The sequence below is a fragment of the Chiloscyllium plagiosum genome, unplaced genomic scaffold (genome assembly GCF_037043375.1).
Source record: "Chiloscyllium plagiosum isolate Xiang-an unplaced genomic scaffold, Cpla_swu_hap1 HiC_scaffold_52, whole genome shotgun sequence".
In the NCBI taxonomy this organism is placed as follows: Eukaryota; Metazoa; Chordata; class Chondrichthyes; order Orectolobiformes; family Hemiscylliidae; genus Chiloscyllium; species Chiloscyllium plagiosum.
Window position 1 is genome coordinate 2,491,600 of NW_028270190.1, and position 15,920 is coordinate 2,507,519.

General features: G+C 42.7%; 2 long non-coding RNA genes and 1 pseudogene across 3 annotated transcripts in view; 1 reads left to right on the top strand and 2 right to left on the bottom strand.

The window, feature by feature from the left end:
• Window positions 1-4,322, top strand: part of LOC148134739 (uncharacterized) — a 36,020-nt gene extending 31,698 nt beyond the window's left edge. Inside the window, exon 6 of the long non-coding RNA XR_015755626.1 lies at window positions 2,891-4,322. This is a non-coding gene — a long non-coding RNA (uncharacterized LOC148134739). The remainder of the gene's footprint in view (window positions 1-2,890) is intronic.
• LOC148134737 (uncharacterized) overlaps window positions 1-15,920 on the bottom strand; it is a 191,205-nt pseudogene that overhangs the window by 148,086 nt on the left and 27,199 nt on the right. The gene's annotated exons all lie outside the window — the stretch shown is intronic.
• Window positions 1-15,920, bottom strand: part of LOC148134740 (uncharacterized) — a 29,820-nt gene that overhangs the window by 1,287 nt on the left and 12,613 nt on the right. The gene's annotated exons all lie outside the window — the stretch shown is intronic.

Here is a 15,920-nt window from a genome sequence, read left to right on the forward strand (position 1 = left end):
ACCTGACAGAATTTTATAAGATAATGAGTTAATTTGTAGTTTTTTTTTTACTGAGGATGGGGGATTTTGAGACTCGGGTGCATATTTTTCAGGGAGAAGAGAGATTTTATGAAGACTTAAGAGCAACTTTTTTTCCACAGAGGGTGGTTCACATGTAGAATGAATTTCCTGAGGAAGTGGTGGATGTGGGTACAATTGCAATGTTTAAAAGACATTTGGATGGGTAGATGAATAGGAAATGTTTGGAGGGATGTGGGCCAGGAGCATGCAGGTGGGGCTAGTTTAGTCTGGGATTATGTTTGGCATGGACTGGTAGGACTGAAGGGTCTGTTTCCATGCTGGATGACTCAAAGATTCTGCCCCCACAGCTCCCTATGGCATGGAATTCCAAAGAATTCCTCAGAGAGGAAATTTCTCCTCATCTCTGCCTTAGAGGTGCGCCAATTTAAGACTGTCCTCTGGTTCTAGACTTTCCCATGAGGGGAAACCTCCTCTCAGTATTTACCCTGTCAGGCCCGTTAAGAATCCCATTTGTTTCAATGAGATGACCTCTCATTTTTCTAAATTACAATAAGTAGTGTCCTAGCCTGTTAAACGTTTGTTTTTAAGACAATCTCCCCATACTACAAATCAACCAAGTGAATCTTCTCTGAACTGCATTCAATGAAATGAAATCTTTCCTGAAAGGAAGCAAAGCTGCTCATAGTTCTCCCAATGTAGTCTCATCAGCATCTTGTGCAGCTGCAGTAAGACTTCCTGAATCTTGTACGTCAACCAACTTGAAATTAGATCAAACATTCCATTAACATTATCTACTGCACCCTGTCTGCTAGCTTTGTGTTTCCTGCACAAGCTCCCCTCAGTTTTTGTGTTGCAGCTTTTCCCTATTTAAATAATACTGATCTATTGTTTCCCTTCCAAAACGAACACTTTTATTCGTATCGGAGCCCTCATGACAGATTTCATGTCTGCTTCACTTTAATTTCAATTTTCCATTTCTTTTCTCTCTCTCCATCTCTAAACCCAAGCCCGACAAATGCTGGCCTCTCAAATTCTGGTGCTCATGATCTTGTTTCTGCTGTCACTACGAATCAGTCACTAACATTTCTGAAGCTGATCAGTAATAAACTGGAAGATTCAGGAGTGGAAATATTGACACCAAACTGAAAAACATAGATAATACGGGTGGTTGGGGGGGGGGGAAAGGGGAGAGAGAGAGAGAGAGAGAAGTACTGGGCATTCATTCATAACAACTGGGTGGCTACAATTGTAGATTAATATTTGAGCCACATCATTTGCATCATTGAACCTGTTACTAATAAAACCATTGAGAGATTACTACAAGAAAGAATGCCATTCAAACTGTGCCAGCTTTCCTCACAAACACCTGCAAAGTTTTATTTGTCTACCTTCTCGCTGTCAATTTACGCATTTTGCTTTTACAAAAATAATCCTTTGCTGTCTTGAATGTCTGATTTGTACCGACCTTACCACACCCATAGGCAGAACATTCCAGATTCTAACCATTTAATGCCAAAAATAATTTCCATATGTTGCCATTGCTTCTTTTACCACTTACCTGAAATAAATACTTTCTGGTTCTCTATTCTTTCACCAATGGGAATGCTTTTATCCCATGTATTCTAAGTTAATGGATACACTAAGTTCTGAAAATATTTTATGCTGTCTACTTAATTTTAGAACTGATTACCTTCACTATGCACAGAATAATCAAGAAAATCAAGAAATATTCCTTTGAATTCAATCTGATGAGATTTAAGGAAAGTATTAATGTAACCTTCCTTACTTTGACTTGGCCCTCAGTAATGACAATTCTAAGTTTTTTACTGTTGGTAATGCAGACATTTTCTGCACTTAAAATCAAGATGAGTTAATATTTGAATTAACATTTTGAGGTTGGAGAACTAAAACAGTTTGTTCTGTAAGTGGGACTAAGAGCTAAATATAAATCCTAGTACATGTTTCTATGTCCTTGTGCACTTGATTGACACCACATCTGCATGCATCCCCAGTCCCTCCATCATCGATGCTCAGTAGCAGCAGTGCGTATTATCTACAAGTTGCGCTGCAGAAGTTCATCAAAGATCCTTTGACAGTATCTCTCAATCCGTGACCACTTCCATCGAGAAGGACAAGTGCAGCAGATACATAGGAGCACCACCCTTGAAAATTCCACTCTAAACCACTCACCATCCTGAGTTAGAAATATCACTGCGATTCAAAAAGCTCATCCCCGTGTTTTGAAGGTGACAACTGGGAATGAGCAATAAATGCTGGCCCAGCCAGCGATGCCAATTCCCATGACTGAAAACAGAGCAAAGCTCAATTGGGAATTGTAATTTATTGCTCTTGATGTCAGGGAAGACACTGCTTGAGTTCTGATGGGATGCTCCCAGGCTTATCATTGTCATCTGTGTCATTCAGGACCTAGGAACATTCCACCTGCTTCCTGTCTTCAGTTTACTGGAACAGAATATCCCATATTTTACAGTTCGTCTGTGTCAGAAATACTGCTGTTGAATAAACTTTAGTTCTTGTTCTTTCTTTGTCTCCCCTAGAGTATGTTCTACTGCCTTCTCAGAGCTTTGTGCTGAGAAACATGCCCTTGTTTTCAGTACAAACCAGTCACTGATGGAGTTGTCCATCTCATTAAACATCTTAACCAACAATTCTGTCCCCTCATTGTTCCACCGTGTACAAACTGCAGAGTCTGCAATGGATCAAGTGAGCTGCTTTAGTATTAGAAATTCAATATAGATTAGACTCAATATGTTTCTATATTTATTATTGAGCACTAACCCCAGTCTCTCCATTATTTACACCGTGTTTCCATCTCTTTAGTTTCTGTTTAATCTTCAATGTGTTTCAGATTGTGGGGAAATGGAGTTCACCCCAAATGGGAAGTCGCTCCGATCCAGACTGAGAGGGACTGAGTGAATCTTGGAAGTTATGAGCATCACTACTGTCATCATTTGAATATTTTTCGCTGATTCTGCACCCTACCCCCACTTCCTTCAACCGGCTGTGTTCAAGGTTGAAATTCTATTGACCATTTCCCAGTCTCCACTCGAGCTAAGGGAGGGCCATCTCTCATTGTGAGGTCAGAGGCCCAGTCATAGGGTCATGAGACTCAGGGGCCCGGACTCGGTGTGGGTCCTACAGGATATCTTTGCCTCATTGTGACCTGCTGGGGACATGCATTGGCATGAAGGAGCCAGAGTGGGACTCTGTCTGGACTGCAATGGAACAGTGACAGTTACTCTCAATATTCATGCGTCTGTAGAGTACATTACTCCAGGTTCCTGCTCAGTACCTTACCCAGTAGGCCTGCTGGAAGGTTTAGATTACTTGCAGTAGTGGAAATAGGTCCTTTGGCCCAACAAGTCCACATCGATCCTCTGAAGAGCAACCCACCCAGATCTATTCCCCTATATTTACCCCTTCGCCTAACACTACGGGCAATTTAGCATGGTCAATTCACCTAACCTGCACATTTTTGGACTGTGGGAGGAAACTGGAGCACCCGGAGGAAACCCTCGCAGACACCGGGAGAATGTGCAAACTCCACACAGACAGTTCCCTGAGGTGGGAATTGAACTTGGGTCTCTGGCACTGTGAGGCAGTAGTGCTAACCACCACTGTGAGGCAGTAGTGCCCTGTGAATCTGTGTCGGAGTAAAAGGGGACTGTGCCTCTCACCTGAGATGGACTCCTCTGCCAATAACATCCACTCTCTGGATTCACTGAGTGACAGCTTTGTCTTGGATATTCCTCGAATTGAACTCCACAATCAAGCAGCTCCAGCGAGAGAGAAAAATAAAGGATAAGCTTGAGAATGGAACATTGAGCACAAAACCCCAGCTTCCTGGGTAACTGCACAAGCCAATGTATCCGCTAGAGTAAATTGCAGGACTTTGCTGGGAGTTAATTCTCAGAGTGACAGAATGTTCCTACTTTGTTAGGATGATCTCCTCACTCTGTTGCATTATGTTGAAGTATTTGCAGTATTGCTTTTTCTTTTGAAGAGAATATTCCATCAGTGATAGTATAGTGTCTGGAAATGGCAGAGTCCAAGCATGAATTAGAACCAGATATTAAAACAAAACATTCTGATCACACATTTTGTCGAAGGATTGTCACATTTCTTTCTGTGTCACACCATGTGTGGTCCTAATACAGGAACTGGTTGTAAAAGACAACATGCCAGTGACAATCAGACAACAGTGCAGAATAAAAACTCAAGAACTGTGGATGCTATGAATAAGAAACAAAAATAGAAGTTGCCAGAAAAGTGCAGCAAGTCTGGCAGCATCTGTGGAGGGAAATCAGTTGTGACGATGGGTCACTCTACCCGAATTGTTAACACTGATTTCTCTCAACAAATGCTGCCAGACTTGCCAAGCTTTTCTGAAAATGTTTAGTTTTGTTTCAGAAGACAATGCAGGCTCACTGAGCCTTCACTGGTGATGGTGTCTATTACTGGAGCATTGCTTTACTTTCAGGGATTCACAACCTGTTTGATATTTGGTGTCTTACCCCATTTACAGATACAATGGATAACGTGTTGGCTGGCAGGCTAGAATTTTTGTCCAACCCTAATTTCTCAAAGTGTAATTAAGAGTTAACCACATTGCTGTGCGTCTGAAGTCACGTGCGGATAAGATGTGTTTCCTTCCCTGGACATCAATGAAACTGGTGGTTTTATTTTTACTAATAAGCAATAATCGTTTCATGGTCCTCATTAAACTCTCCATTCCAGGATTTTACTAAATTCCGATTCCATCATCTGCCATGTTAGGATTTGAACCCAGTTCTTAGAACATTACCTGGGTCACTGGATTCCTGGCCAGTCATGTCCATATCCTGTGAATAAAAAGAAATTGTCTTGCATATTGTGGTCCATGTGGGTATCAAGAACACAGGAGAGACAATGAAAGGGATTCTGCTGAGGGAACCTGGCCATCTGAGGTTTAAATTAAAACACAGGATGCCAATTTGAATAGACTCTGCACTGCTGTGGTGAAATTGTAATGGTTGAAATCAGTTCATATTTTGGCACCTGTAACTCAATAAATTGATGTAGGACAAATGAGTTTTGATTCATGGGACACTGACACCAGTCCTGAGTGAAAGAGGATGATGAACTGTTGGGACAGTCTCTATCTTCATTGAATACAATTTCTCTTTGTAATTCTCTTCCACAGAGAGCAGCAGTTGCTCAATCGTTATTGAGAATGAGTTTGACAGAATTTGGATCTACAAGGGAATTAATTAATGGTTGTGGGAGTGGAGGTGGTGTCAGCTAGAATGTGGAGAAGATGAATTTTCTTTTATGGGGAGGTTTAATTGCCCCCATGATGCTCTGCTGCTTGCGGTGAGGTGACATGGGAGGCGATGAGCTGGCCCAGTGCTACTGTGACAATTGATATTTTGTTACATGGTTGTGCTGAAATTAAGCTTGTTAATTATTCCCTTTCAATAATACTAATTACATGAAGGTTTTTTTTTTCACTCCAAGCACACCCACCACAGTCCGACCTCCCAACCATAGTTTATTTAAGTGAGTGGACTGCAGCAGTTTCATTAGTAGAAGTACTCACTGCACCCTCCTCTAAGTCCTCTCTGACCTCGAGCTTTTAAAGATGCACTAAACCAGCACAATCTTGCAAAATTGATTGCTCTCCTCTCAAGCTGCTTTAAGCAGAAATCTACACTGTCCTCGTGTACCACATCCTCTCAATCTGTTTCAGTGATGCTGACCTGGAGCACACTCCTCGCAGCCTGCTTCACGGAGCTACTGATTTGCTGCACACTCAGAAACATAGAAAAAAGCTGCAGAAGTAGGCCAGTCAATCGTTCGAGCCAGCACCATCATTCAATATGATGATGGCTGATCATCCAATTTCAGTATCCCATTCCTGCTTTCTCTCCAAACGCCTTGATCTCTTTAGCCACAGGGCCATTTCCAGTTCCCTGAATATATATCTAATAACCTGTTCCCAACAGCTGTCTGTGGTAGAGAATTCCACAGGTTCAATGGCCACCCCCATTCTCCTAAATTCCAGTGAGTACAAACCCAGTTGATCCAGTCTTTCTTCATATGTCAGTCCTGCCATCCTTGAAATCAGTTTATTGAAGTTTTGCTTGACTCCCTCAATAGCGAGAATGTCCTTCCTCAGATTAGGAGACCAAAATACTGCGCACACTACTCAAGGCATAGCCTCCCAAATGCTCTATATAACTGCAAGAAGACATCAGTCGTCCTGTATCAAATCCTCTTGCTATGAACGTCAGCATGCTGTGAGCTTTCCCCCACTTCCAGCACCTGCATGCCAGCAGTGAACCGTTCCACCATAACACCCAGGACTTGTTGGACTTCACCTTTTCCTAAACTGCCACCATTCAGATCATAATCTGCCTTCCTGTTTTTGCCACGAAGTGGATAAACACACATTTATCCGCATTATGTTGCATTTGCAAGTATGTACCCATTCAGCCAGCCTATCCAAGTCACTCTGCAACTTCTCAGCATTCTCCTCATGACACACACTACCACTCAGTTTGTGCTGTCTGCAAATTTGAAGATGTTGCATTCGATTCCTTCGTCCACAGCATTAATGTATTGTGAATAGCTGGGGTCCCAGTACTGAACCCTACGGTACGTCACTGCCTGCCACTCGGAGAATTACCCACTTATTTCAACTCTCTGCTTCCTCTCTGTCAACCAGTTCTCTATCCACATCAAATCACTACCTCTGATACCATGAGCCATAACTTTGCTTACTAAACCTTGTCAAAAGCCTTTCGAAAGCCCAAAGTCACAATATCAACCCTTGTTGACCAGACACATCCTCAAAAATTCCAAACGGTTTGTCAAGCATGATTTACTTTCGTGAATCCATACTGACTAAGACCATTCCTGTCACTGCTTTCCAAATGCTTAGTTATTACGTCCTTAACATTTACTTCAGCATTTTCCACTCTTATTGATTTCTGGCTAACCGGCCTATAATTCCCCATTTTCTCTCTCCGTCCTTTTTTTTTTGAAAAGTACAGTTACATTTGCTCCCCTCCAGTCATAATCACTACAGTGTGAAAATAAGCCATTTGGCCAATAAATCCACACCAACCCTCTGAAGGCTATTCCATCCAGACCCCATTACTTTGCATTTCCCTGACTAGCGCATCTAGCCTACCCATCCCTGAAAAATTTAGTATGGCCAATTCACAAACCTGCACATCGTTCGACTGTGGGAGGAAACAAGAGCACCCAAAAATCCCCACACAGACAATGTGCAAACTCCACACAGACTGTGGTCTGATACTCGAATCGAACCCAGGTTCTTCATGCTATGAAGCACCAGTGCTACAACCAAGCCATCGTAGTTTTAGAGCTCTTCTAGAGTCGACAGAATGCTGGAAAATGATCACCAATGCATCCACTATTTCTCGGGCCACTTCCTTAAGGACATCCTTAAGGGTGGAGAGCACAAGGCCATGGGGATTTATTAGGTTTTATTCCCATCAATTTACCCAATACCATTTCATAGAGTCATGGAGTCCTTCAGCATCGTGCCAGATCCTTTAGCCTAAACTGATTCAGGCCGTCCAACACTAACCTCCACTAGTCCTCCAAACTAACTCTATTTCGCTGTTCTTGGCCCATATACGTCTAAATGTTTCCTATCCATGTATTTGACCAAATACCTTTTAAATATTGTTAATGTACCCGTTTCGAGCATTTCCACCTGGAGCTCATTCCATCTTCGTACCACCATCTATGTAAAACCGTTTCCCCTCAGTTACCCTTTTGTTCTTTACCCACTAACATTAAACTGATGCCCTCTAGTCCTCAATTCCCCAACCCTGGGAAAAAGATTGAGTGCATTCACCATTTCTGTGCCTCTCATGATCTTGTACACTTCTATCAGATCCATCCTCAGTTTCCTGCGCTCTAAAGAAAAAAAAATGTCCTAGCTTATCCAACCTCTCCTTAGAACTCAGACAATTGAGTCCTGGCAACATCCTAGTAAATTTCAGTTTAGTAACATCCTTCCTGCAGCAAGGTAATCAAAACTGAATGCAATACTCCCAAAAGCAGCCTCATCAACGTTTTGTAGAACCACAACATAACTTCCCAACAGCTACGTTCAGTGCTGTAACTGATAAAGGTCAGTGTGCCAAATGCCTTCTTCACTGCCCTGTCTACCTGTGACTTCACTTTCAGAGAATTGTGCACCTGAACTACAAGGTCCCTCTGTTGCACTACACTCCTTAAAGCCCTAACATTCAGCATGAAATTCCTGTCATGATTTGACTTTCCAAAATGCAAGACCTCAAACTTTGAATCATAGAGATGCACAGCATAGCCATGCCGACAAGATATCCCAACCCAATCTGGTTCCACCTGCCAGCACCAGGCCCATATCCCTCCAAACCCTTCCTATTTATGTACTCATCCAGATGTCTTTTAAATATTGCAATTGTACTAGCCTCCACCACTTCCTCTGGCAGCTCATTCAACACACACCACCCTCTGTGTGAAAAAGTTGCCCCTTAGGTCTCTCTTTTATCATTCCCCTCTCACCTTAAATCTACGATCTCTAGTTCTAGACTTCTCACACCCAGGGAAAAGAACCTTGTCTATTTACCCTATCCATGCCATTCACAATTTTATAAACATCTATAAGGTCCACACTTTAGCCTCCGACGCACCAGGGAAAACCGCCCCAGCCTATTCAAACTCTCCATATAGCTCCAATCCTGGCAACGTCCTTGTAAATCTTTTCTAAATCGTTTCAAGTTTCACAGTATCTTTCTGATAGGAAGTAGACCAGAACTGCACATAATACTCCAAAAGTGGCCTAACCAACATCCAGTATATCTGCAAAATGACCTTCCAACTCCTATATTCAATACTCTGACTAACAAAGGAAAGCATACCAAACGCTTTCTTCATTATCCTATCTAACTGTGACTCTACTTTTAAGGAGCTATGAACCTGCATTCCAAGGTCTCTTTGTTCAGCAGCACTCTCTCGTACATTACCGTTAAGTGTATAAGTCCTGTTAAGATTTGCTTACCCAAAATGCAACATTTCACATTTATCAAAATTAAACTCCATCTGCCACTCCTCAGCCCATTGGCCCATTTGATCAAGATCCCGTTGTAATCTGAGGTAACCTTCTTTGCTGTCCACTACAGCTCCAATTTTGGTATCATCTGCAAACTTACTAACTATACGTCCTATGTTGACATCCAAATTATTTATATAAATGACAAAAAGTAGTGGACCCAGCACAGATCTTTGTAGCACTCCACTGGTCACAGGCTTCAGTCTGAAAAAGAACTCTCCATCACCAGATCTTTTACAATCAAGCCAGCTTTGTATCTAAATGACTAGTTCTCCCTGTATTCCATGAGATCTAACCTTGTTAACCAGTCTCCCATGGGGAATCTTGTCAAACCCCTGACTGAAGTCGAGATAGATCACGCCCACCACTCTGCCCTCATCAATCCTCTTTGTGACTTCTCCAAAAACCTCAAATAAGTTTGTGAGACATATTTTACATGCAAAAAGACATGTTGACTATCCCTAATCAATTCCTTGCCTTTCCAAATACATTTAAATCCTTTCCGTCAGGAATCCCTCCAATAACTTTCCTACCACCGAGGTGAAGCTCACCGCTCACTCTGGCTTGTCCTTACCATCTTTCTTAAATAGTGGTAGCCAACTCCAGTCTTACGGCACCTCACCTAAGACAATGATCTCAGCAAGGGGCCCAGCAATCATTTCCCTAGCTTCCCATAGAGTTCTAGGGTACACCTGATTGGACCCTGGGGATTTACTTATATATATTAAACTCTATATGCCATTTTTCTGCTCACTTTCCCAGCTGATCAAGGTCCTGCTGCATTTTCTATAATCTTTCTCACTGTCCACGATACCACCTATTTTAGTGTCATCAGCAAAACTGACTACTCATGCCTTGTACACTCATCCAAATCACTGATATAGTTAATAAACAGCAATGGACCCAGCAACCACTCCTGAGGGACTCCAATAGTCACAGGCCTGCAATCAGACAAGCATCCTTCAACTACTACCCTCTGCTCCCTACTGTAAAGCCAATTGTGTATCCAATTTGCCAGCTTGCCCGGGATTCCATGAGATCCAACCTTCCAGAACAGCCTACCATGTGGAACCTTATCAAAGGCCGTAAGGCTCTACTTCTGTTTCCCAGTTATTGTTTGACATTTATGGGGATCACTTCAAAACTTCATCATCCCTTTGAATTCCATCTTATTCCCAATTTCCTGGAGGATCTCTTACTGTGACATGACTCATTTACTCTGCTTCATGATGCAATGCTGGATCTGAAACAGGTACATCCCCTGTCAGTGAACAATGTTGTTGTTCCAACAAACCCTGACACAAACATTCCACAAACTCCATCCAAAGTCTTGCTGGTCACTTCATCGAAGAACTCCTAACAAATTTGTGAAGCATGATCTCCCATCCACAAAGCTATGCTGACTGTTTCTAATCAAACCCTATCTTTTCAAATGCATGTACATCTTATCCCTCGCAATCGTATCAAGTAATTCACCCACCATAGACGTTAGGTTTACTAGTCTATAGTTCTGAGGATCTTTGTGCCCAGAAATTTGTAATGTTCTTTTTATATTCCACCAAGAAACTAGAGAAAACATTGATGCCATTTCCCTATTCTCCCATAACCCCAGGTTTGGAGGGAGGCTGTTGATTGGGGGAGGTCTCTGGGTGTACAAACCCCGCCCCTCCCCCAGGCTATTTACAGGAGCGCGCCCCCAAATCCAGCCGCACCACGTCACTGCGGCTGGGGGGAAATCCCACGCGTGCACATTCGAACTCCCCGCCGTTGGCCACCAACCGCCGCACGTCGCGTGTGCGCCCGTCAGAACTACAATTCCCATTAGGCCCCGTGGGCCGATCCTCCACGGCACCAAGCTCACCAGCCCTTACTACGCAGGCGCTCGCTACCAGGGCAGCATGGGTAATGTAGTCCACCAGTGTGTGCTGCGGGAACTGAGTTGCTGAGGGACGTTGTGTGGAGAGAGAAACAGTTAATGTCGAGAGTCTGATCTAACTCTTGTTCAGAACTGGAAGGAACTGCTGGGGTTTGGATTGTAGAACGAGGGGAATAGATGGTGAGAGTGCCCAGAGCTAAAGATTTGGAGATGCGGGTGTTGGACTGGGGTGTACAAAGTTAAAAATCACACAACACCAGGTTATAGTCCAACAGCTTTAATGGGAAGCGCACTAGCTTTCTCCTACCATTAATACAAATCTCCTGAACTGCTTAAAGTTCTTCAACCAATATCCTTCCCTCCATGTGTAACTTGCTCCAGTCTCTACTAAACTCCAGATTCGTGTGACCTCCTGAAGCCACTTTGACCCTCCCCTTGTCTGTCACCTCATTCAGTCTCTACAATCTTCTCTATCTCTCACCTCCGACCGTTGCTACAGTGCTCCCTATCTCGAGTTTCTCCAGTCATGACTAGCCTTCTAATCTCCTGCAGCCTCGAAAACTATCCATGTTGCTGTAACATTCTCTTGTTTGCTGTAATCACCTCCAGTCCCTCCAGCTGTCTTTTTGTCACCTCCTTCAGTCCTCCATTGTCTACAGCCCTCCATGTCACCAACCTCATCTAGTCTTGACAACCATCCCTATCTCTGTAATCACCTGCAATCTTCCTATTGTTGTAACCTTCTTCCGTCCTTCCAATAAACACTAATTTATTAACCTCTTTCTATGCTACATACTATGTCTGCTTCTTCCCCCTGTTCCTGCAACCTTTGTGAACTCTGTAACCTTATCCAATCTGTACCTTTGTGTCTTATTGTCATACTGCATAGAAACAGGTCCTTCAACCCATGATGTATCTGCAGACAATCAGCAGCAATCTACACTAACCTCATTTCCCTGCACTTGGTGCATAAGCTGCTTAATTCTGGCATATTAATTAAGCATCCAGATGCTTCTTTAATGCTGTGAGATTGTCTGCCTCCACCACCTCTCAGGCAACACGTTCTATCTATTTATTATCCTCTGAGTGAAAAAAGTACTTCTCAAAACTCTTCCAATTCACCTGCTCCTCACTTTAATCTTATGCTTTCTTGTGAATGACAGTATGCAATGGGGAAGAGATTCTCGTGATCTACTCAACCCCTTAGTACTCCACAGTAATTGAGCATTTATTGTGTATGTCCTTAATTTCCATTTGCCAGTGCCCTGCCCAATTTACCAGCTGATCAGTATCTGACTGGGACTCTCCTCCTCACTATCAACAGCACCACCGATTTTTGTGTCTTCTGCAAACTTGTCAATTCCACCATCTGCATTCACACAGAGTCAGAGAGTAATACAGCATGGAAACAGGCTCTTCAGTCTCAACTAGGCCATGCTGATTATTATGCCCTCAAAGCTTATTCCAAGTGCCCACAATTCTTCTATATCCCTCTCATGTCTTCCCATGCCATGCACGTATAAAAATGCTTTTTTTTTAAATATTGCTATGGTACCCGCCTCAACCATTTCCTCTGGCAGCCCAGTCCATATACACACCACTCTCTGCGTGACAAAGTTACCCCTCAAGTTCGTCTAAAACCTTTCCCCTCCCACCTTAAACCAATGCCCTCTAGTTTTTAGTTCCCCATCCCTGCGAAAACAACTATATGCATTCATCCTATTTGTGCCCCTCGTGATTTTATACACCTCAGTATGGTCACCCCTCATTCTTTGACATTCCAAGGGATAAAGTCCTATACTGGCCAATCTCTCCCTATACCTCAGGCCTACTTGTCCTGGCAACATCCTCAGATCTTCTTTGCACTCTTAGCAGTCTTCCATGTCATTAATTTAAATAACAAGCAGTTAGTGGGCGGCACGGCGGCACAGTGGTTAGCACTGCTGCCTCACAGCGCCAGAGACCCGGGTTCAATTCCCGCCTCAGGCGACTGACTGTGTGGAGTTTGCACGTTCTCCCCGTGTCTGCGTGGGTTTCCTCCGGGTGCTCCGGTTTCCTCCCACAGTCCAAAAGATGTGCAGGATCAGGTGAATTGGCCATACTGAATTGCCCATAGTGTTAGGTAAGGGGTAAATGTAGGGGTATGGGTGGGTTTCGCTTCGGCGGGTCGGTGTGGACTTGGTGGGCCAAAGGGCCTGTTTCCACACTGTAATCTAATCTAATCTAATCTAATCTAAGCATCCCAGCGCTGAACAATACGGCACACTGCTGGTCTGAGACTGCGTTACTAAGACAATATCCTTTGTCTCATATTTGTAAGCCAAGTTTGAATCCAGTTTGCCAACTTGTTTTGGATCCTTGTGTCCTTTCGTTTTGTTCCAGCTTTTCATGTGAGACCTTGTCAAATGTCTTACTTAAGTTCACGTCAACCACATCAACTGCACTATCCTAATCAATATATTGAGTTTTCAAAAAACTCAAAATTAAATTAATCTTCCTCCAGTCCTGTCATCCATCTTTTTCACTTTGCCTCGTTCCTACTACCTTCCCTGCCTCAGTAAATTGTATTATTCCTAAAATACTTCTCGTCGATATGAACCTCTGTTCTTGCAATGCTCCATATGACTGTAAACTCTTACCATCCTGAGAAACCTTTATGACTCGAACATTTGTCATTCATTACAGTATTCCCCATTCACTGTTAACTGCACCAGCCTCTAAAACTGTCCCTGTTATTCTGAAAGAGAGAGAGACACTGAGACAGAGTCAGAGCAGGTTTATAAAAAAGCAGAAGGAGGGAGTGATGAAGTAAGAGACAGAGACTGGCAGAGTCAGTTAGAGAGAGAGAAAAACAGTGTGAGAGAGACACTATTAGAGAGACAGAGCTAGGAGAGAAAGACAGTGAGAGACGACAAGATAGAGAAAGAAACACAGAATGAGTGAGAGAGTGAAAGTGAGAAGAGAAAAATCACAGAGAACAAAGCAGACAGAGAGACAGACAGAGCGATGATGACAGAGACAGACAGACAGTGAGTGATATAAAGAGTGAAAGAACAAGGGAGAGTCAGGGTGTGAGAGCGAGGTAGTGAGAGTGGTAGAGCAACACAGAGAAAGAGAGAGAAGGGGTGAGGGAGATTGTATCAAATGGAGACAGGCAGAGAGAGAGAGAGACAGAAAAGTTTTACCAACCTGAACCACCTCTTCTCTGAATTAATTAACGACTCTGTCCTTGAGCCCTCAATTGATGTCACTGTCCCTGTTGACCCATTCATTCTTTTGAATTGGCCAGACACTTACATATTGTAAAACAACCATCTTGGCCAGATGAACCACGAACATCCAGCCACCTTTTGCGTCAACAGTGATCGAATGCCAAGCGCAAAAGATAATTTAGATTGCAGTTGTAGATTCCTTTCATTCTGACCCATTTGATTTCTATAACCTGATACCTGGTTCCAGACTGTCCTAAAGCAATACATTTGTTCATTGTTCAAACATTCAATGGAAATAAGATGCCTCTGTATAACAACTTGTCAGAAGGCAATACTTCATCTGAAGAAATACTTTTATGTTGATCTCTCCACTGGCAGCATAACCTTCCCTCATAAGATCAGCGATACTGTGCACTTTACTCAAAGACACAACCCAGCTGACATCTGGCAAGTGGACAACCTGACAGTGAAGCATTGCCTCCCCCCAGCTCCTGATAATGCGACAATCTGTATACACTGTAGTCTGGTTAGCTTCCAGTTCAATCGAAAATTTTAAAGATTTCATCATCTGTAACAAATTTGAGTTCCAATCATGAGCGAAAGCCTAAAAGAGATCCAATCATGGAATACAGGGGAAGGTAAAGAGTGTTGTTAATTAACGGAAGAGTTGTGCAAAGCTGATGTTGGGTTGTGGGGAGCATTTTCTGGTACAGTGGTGATGTGCTAAATGTATAAAATATATATAAAGCTGACGTTAAACACCGGGCCTGGGGACTCGGAACATTTTCTAATCCTGTAAAGCAGGGACTAACAAAATAATGCATGGAATTAAACTGGTGAGAGATATAAACACGTGTTTGAAACCACTTTCTATAGATAAAACAAAATGTGCTCAGAAAAGTCAAATATGTGCACTCGATTGCAGCAGAAGAAAACCTGCAATTGGGACAAAGTGAATAACAGAGAAAAAAAGATGTTATTTTGGGTCTGTCTTCAAAGGTGAAAATTTGCTAAGTTTCTCAACAATACAATAGAAGCAATACCCTCGTCAAAATCAGGAGATAAACAAATTGGTCAATGGCGAACAGAGGTAGTACTGGAGAAAATAATCCTGGAATCTGAAAACCAACGTCTTATTATCGATTGCAGTCATCGTGCATAATCGTACATATGTTGCTGGTTATATTTCCAAATTCTGTGATGTTGGTATGGCATCAACCCCAGTGAAATATCAGAATGCATTGTAAACGATGATGTAAGTGGACACTTAAAAATAAAATGGTCTGATTGGATGGAGTCAATGCAAATTTATGAAGATAGACATTATTTCACAAACTCTGTTGAGTTTCCTCCTTGGAAGAATTAACTGGCAGAATGCTTACAATGTGAATAGGGAGGGTTTGGTATCCAATATGACAGAGAGCATGTAACTGTGGGTAACAAACTGGTTAGCATTCAGCACTGTTTAATGGGCAACAAACAAATAACAGGAATACAAATGCCATCCTTGGGTTAGCTTGTTGTGACCAGAATGCTTCCAAAAGGACCAGCCTAACTCGTCCCAATCAGTATGCATAGTTTAAATTTCACCATAAAACCATAAAACATCAGAGTGGGAGTTAGACTATTTGGCCCATCGAGTCCACTCTGCCATTCAATCATTGCTGATGGGCATTTC